Source organism: Chanodichthys erythropterus, chromosome 5 (genome assembly GCF_024489055.1).
Source record: "Chanodichthys erythropterus isolate Z2021 chromosome 5, ASM2448905v1, whole genome shotgun sequence".
NCBI lineage: Eukaryota > Metazoa > Chordata > Actinopteri > Cypriniformes > Xenocyprididae > Chanodichthys > Chanodichthys erythropterus.
Window position 1 is genome coordinate 22,186,525 of NC_090225.1, and position 6,078 is coordinate 22,192,602.

A 6,078-nucleotide genomic window follows, 5' to 3' on the forward strand; every position below is an offset into this window, starting at 1 on the left:
CTCCATCCTCCTAATCCATAGCCTGACTACGTCAGACTTCCTACTTCCGCTCAATTTCATTTAGCTTCTGTACTCAGTCTGAGACAGCGTCAGAGCTTTCTGTTTACCACCGGTCTGGAAACAGCCGGGCCAATCAACGAACAGAGGGCGGGCTGAGAGCCGTGACGTAGATGCTAAGCGCCGAGTTTTACATTGTAGGTTAGAGAAATCGAAAACCGAAACGACCGCGGAAATGGGAAACGAGACACGGGATGCAATTCGCTCTGTTATGGAGAACATTCAACTCTTTTTCAAACTGAAGCCAGAACAAGAAGAGTGTTTGATAAACATTTGTTTTATCATGTGTTTACAACAGGTTTACAGTGGAAGTTCAATCATAGATTTGAGTTCGATGCATGATGTCTGTGCTTCGATGCGGCTGTACAGGCACATAACATACGTCATAACTAAACGTATCTGATTGGCTTACGGGTAACCAATGATTTTAAACTTCAGACAAGCGCCCCCTGGCGAGAGAGAAAACACTTCTCTATTATGCCATTCCAGACTCTGTCTACGAACCAAAGTGAAGTAGCAGAGTCTGTTATTACCAGGCTACCTAATCCACGGATGTTCTGGCGAAACAGAGGGGACGGGGTGGAGTCTGTTAAGAGATGTAATTGGGCCAGCCCAGTGTCAGTATGGAAAATGAACCAATGGGCCGCTGTCCCTGCTTTATGGGCCGGTCGTTGGCCAATTTTATGTTTATTAAAAAAAAAATCATATCATATAGCGGCCCCGCCCTCAAGTGCGTCGGCCCACCGGGCATTTGCCCGGTATGCCAGATTACCAGTCCAGGCCTGCTAGCCGTAATCCTATAGCTGTAACGGTATATTAGATTAAGCGGTCGGAGTGTGGCGCTGCACTTTATGATTTACACCCTCCACCTTAAGACGAGGAGCACCTGAGGCAATGGCTAGTAAAGGCGCTAAACTTGAAGTGCCCACCCAAGCGCCCGTATGTGTTTTCGTAGCATTTCATGGACGGGAAGCTGACTGACGAACACCCTTACCCGAGAAATGTCTCGGCTATGATGCTCCAGTAAAGAAGTCACGGCGGCTGCTGAACAGGTTGTCAGATTCAGGTAAGCTAACTTGGCTAGCTATGTGCTTGTTAACCTAATGCTAGATTTGTGAAGTCCCTTCTATGAATTTGAAATCAGTATTATTCACAAAACACAATGAATCCTGCACTATTACCATTGCCACCAATATATTTAATATTTACGATAATACAATGGTACTTATTTACTGTAGTATTATAGTACATTAGTCTTACAGTAGCTTACATTATTCCTTTAAGTTGCAGAGATTGCATATGATAGCAGGCAATCTAACTACATCTCTCATATTGATATTGACTGAAGTATTAACACTAGAGTTCGAGATTGTGTATAAACTCATTTTTAATGCGTCTCTCACACTTTTCTGTTCAAGTATGAGTGCCATCATATATTCTCATGATGTACTATTACTAATGTAAACATTTTTATGGTTGTATATTCTTCCACAGATGCATCGATGAGCGTCAGTGATCAACTGTGAAGATGATCACATCCACATGCCCTGAACTGTGATGCAGAAACACAATAGGAGGATCCATCTGTCTCTGACCAAAACTACACTTCAAAATCACATCTCAATCTGAAGCCACCTCATCTGAGATGAGAACACAATGCGTTGAGCCGGCGCCATTGTACACAACTCTGCTGAGAAACAACCATCTTTGTCAGCACACAGGTTTGACATTGGATGCATTTCATTCAGTCGCCGAACACCTTACCAACACATACACCAACAGCTCCCAGTTGGGATCAGCTCCTGATGACTGATGAAGCTGTGTCTTAATTTATTGCAGGGTGATCTTGCTGAAAGGTTTGGTGTTTCAAAACCTGTTGTTGTGGTAAATTCATAACTGCAAATTCAGGGTTCCTGGAATCCCTTCGTCCAGGCGATGAAGTAACGGCAGACAGAGGCTTCATCATTCCGATCTCCTCTATGAAAGGAAGGTGAAACTCGTCATTCCAGCATTCACCAAGAGAGACTCTCTGAAGAAGACACCACCGACACTATACGCATCGCCAGGTGCTCATACGACTGAAAAACTTCAAAATCCTTTCTTACAACAGTTCCAATTATTCTCACCTCTAAAATTGATAAAACGTAGAGAATTGATCCTGTGTAACCTTCTAAGCAACATGATTTCTGATGCAGAGGATGAATAAGTGTTGATTTGTAGGTGCGGTCCACATCTGTGCTGTGGTTTTGATTTAACTAATCAGTGTAAATAGTGTATGTAGTCATTTTTATAAACCTTTACAATGCGACCAGATGTTACTTATCTGTAAAGTTTTTTCTATAAACCTTTGCAATGTGATCAGATGTTATCTTTTGTTAAGTTTTGTTTTAATCTTTACAATGTGGCCAGATGTTAGCAGTCAGTAATTTCTTATAAAACCATATAATGTAATGTAATCTCTGTAGATTCCCCTTAAAACTTAAAGGAATGAAGTCTTCTGATTTAAATGGAATAAGTCATGTCAAGTTTGCAACTAATCCATCTTGGTTTATTGCATATGAGAATTAAATGGTGAAATATTGCATGGAGGTCAGTAAAAGTTCTCTAGCTTCCTGATAACAACAAACAACTCTTACAACTGATTTTATGAAACTTATATTAAGTGATACATTTTCTAAAATCACAAAGTTATTACTCTTTTTTTACAAAGCTGAATTTAAAATAATTCCCGTCATTTTCAACTACACCCTCTACATGCAGCTCCAACTTCTGACAGTCCCATGGTTTCCTCTGGCTCTTCTTCATATATCTACGCACGTTAACAATGGCGATATGAGACCATCTCATCGTCGTATGAAGTTTTCTCCGTGCTCCAAATTTAAAACATTAACGGCATTAATGTTATTTCTCATTTTGCTAAAGTTATAGCTGGCTATCAACAATCTTCTAACCTAGGCGTCATCACTCTAGCGCAGTGGTTCTCAAACTTTTTTCCCAGTGGTCCGCACAATGGTCCAATTGCAAGTCTCACGGTCCGCATATAATTTACATATGACGTCACCAATGCAAACCAATCAGATTTAATCTTATGGTATTAGCAGATATTATACCAAGATGTTGCACACAATAAATAACAAATAAAAACTAACTTACTGACATTAGCTTTACAATAATAATCAGTAATGCTCAATGAACACACAAACTGTATATACAATCACTTTAAGTTGCTATTTAATTCTGTATGACTTTATGACTCTCTTCAACATCATCGCAATAGTCACCAAACAATCACATAAATGCCTTAATAAGCAAATGTTACTCAGCTCTTTTTACAAACAACACTGAGCGCACTGTAGGCTAATTATAATCTCTGACGATATCAAGCATTCTGTCATGTCGCAATCCCTTGCGCAGCATTGGATCCGCGAGCGCGCGCAGAGTCGGGCTCATCCAGCCGCGGGTGCGCTGATGCGGTTATTTTACTGATTTAAAATACATCAAACAAACACATCGAATACACAGTTCAGTCTTTTGAAATTGTAGGTTTTGCTTGTCAAGTACTTTACTACAGAGCAAACAGGAAGGCTGCCCATCTCGCTAATTAACAGCAAACTGATTCTTCCATTCTTCTTACCTTTACTGCTGATGCTGCGACTCTTCTTGTTTGCATGTGTTCCTTCATTTTATCTTCCACACATTTAGTTTTTCTCCTTTAATAACAAATTTGACCATTTTGAGGCTTAAATTTACAAAATTAATGGCTACTGTATGAATTCTTCCTAAGCGCGCACTTGTGTTTCGTTAACTGAGTGATTGTCATTGATGTAGTCATTAGCCTACATTGCCTGATGTCTGAAAATAATAAATGAATAAATCAATTATTTTATATGACAAATAAAGCATTATAGCTCATTTATATTTTTTAAATTCACTTTAATTTAAATTGTAAAACAAAAATAAATTGTATGCTAATTTTTTTATTATTAGGCTATTATTATTGTGGTCGGCATATCGCGGGCCGCATTTACATTAGTGACGGGCCGCAGGTTGAGAACCACTGCTCCACACCATGCTCCACACCCATTCAAACGCTTACTGCGCGTGAAGTGTCGCGTCGCGCGACTCGCGCCCAATTACATCAAAAGTATATGCTCACTGGATGTCATGGCAACTGAATCACGGAGGAAAACTTTAAATATCTCGCCTTCGCTTTAATTTCGGACCATCTCCAAAAAGACATAAAACACTAAACAAATGATTTTGACATGAGTTTATCAAAGTAGGAAATCCAGATTTTTAATCCCTTACACACAATTACTGCTGTTGAAATACGAAATGGAGGCGGGTCCGGATTGAATTCCCTCCGGGTCCGGATCCGGACCGGAGTCCGGACTTTGATAAGTGCTGCTCTAGCGTCTGAAGTCGACGGTTCCAGACTCGATGATGATTTTGATGCTGGGGATCACATAAGTAGCTTTAGCTTCGTGTTTTTATTTCTGGAATATAGTTTAAATATTTCGGCACAAATCGAATAACATTAGGTGAAAAATAACTTGCAGCTCTCCAGCTGGTGCCATTTTCTTTGAAAACTCCGATCTCTATCGTTTAGCTGGCCTGATGAGTCTGTGCGTGAGCTCTTAACCAATGATGCACTGAAGCTACAGAAGGACCGCCTTCCTCATTTCCATGTTACACACGGAAAAGTAAAAATAAATGAATCAATAAATAAATAAATCTAAAAATAAATACATGTGGGAATGAATATATCTAAAAATAAATGAATACATATATACATAAATAAATGTAAAAATAATATATAAATATAAAAATAAATGAAAAATGTAAAAATGTATAAACACAGAAAATAAATTAAGGGGGAAAAATAAAAAAAATGATTTTTTATTAAAAATGAATCATTTATTTTATCAAGTCATCACATTTATTTACCTATTTATCTATTTATTAATTTATCTATTTATTTATTCTTTCATTTATTTATTAATTTATTCATTTTTAATATCTGCAGGTTTGGTCCTCCATAGCCGCCGACGGGAGGGTCAAAGCAGAGCCAAATGCTGCGTTCCAATTCGCCTACTTATACTACGCCCTAAAAGTATGTACTCTTTCTGTGAACAAAAAGTACTTACTTTTGAGTGTGTAGCAAAAGAGTAGACAAGCTTTAATTGGGACATACTAACACGTCATACAATCGCGTCAATTCTCTCTGTCGCATCCTGTCACCGTAAACTGGCCTGTCAATCATCTTACATCCTCCACATTTCATTTAGTTAATTTCCTACCGTATGAGAGAAATGCAGCACGTTGATCTGCAGTCGCGGGTCTTTCATGTGGAGAACTGTCCTCATATTTATGCATAATGATGCATTTAAAAGTTAATGGCCATTCGGATCTTTATAAAAGTCCACATTGGTATTTGCAGATGAAAAATAACACGGGTAACATTAAATATATATTTTCTATCAGGTTAAACTGATTATTAAGCTGCATTCACGTCACCTCGTATTTACCGGAATCTTGAAATGACAACACGTGACGTTATATTCGGAGCTTTCATGTCCTTTAGGTCCTTGGACTGGGAATTATGCGTTTCCATGGCACCACTATCAACGCCTAATAAATGAATCTACAGTGGTCAGGTGGTACAGCGGCCACGTGGTACATCTGGGAGCTTTCAGAAAACTCCCAGCTTACAAGCTGTAATTACGAGCTCTACGATGACGTGAACGCTTTTTACAAGCTAGAATCTCGTAACTACAGGAATTACGAGGCCGCGTGAACGCACCTTTAGTCACTCAAATCTCTCAGCGTCGATCGCGCGTATCCGCCATGTTTTGTAGTTTTTTAACACTTACTCGTGTTTGTAGTTCTGAACTGAATCCTCGTCCAATGCGCAATGGGTTGTGGGCAATATTAGCCTTTAGTGTGCACGGATCATATGGTGCGTTCAAGTCTTCCTGGGAAGTTCGTATTTACGAGGTGGGAAATCGTGTGTACGACGGT

The 6,078-nt window shown here is 39.2% G+C and overlaps 1 long non-coding RNA gene across 1 annotated transcript; it reads left to right on the forward strand.

The window, feature by feature from the left end:
• The first annotated feature begins 654 nt into the window (after positions 1-654).
• Positions 655-2,360, forward strand: LOC137020147 (uncharacterized). The gene is made up of 3 exons (XR_010895147.1): positions 655-1,123; positions 1,552-1,778; positions 1,897-2,360. It is a non-coding gene; the product is annotated as an uncharacterized lncRNA (long non-coding RNA).
• The last annotated feature ends 3,718 nt before the right edge of the window (positions 2,361-6,078 follow it).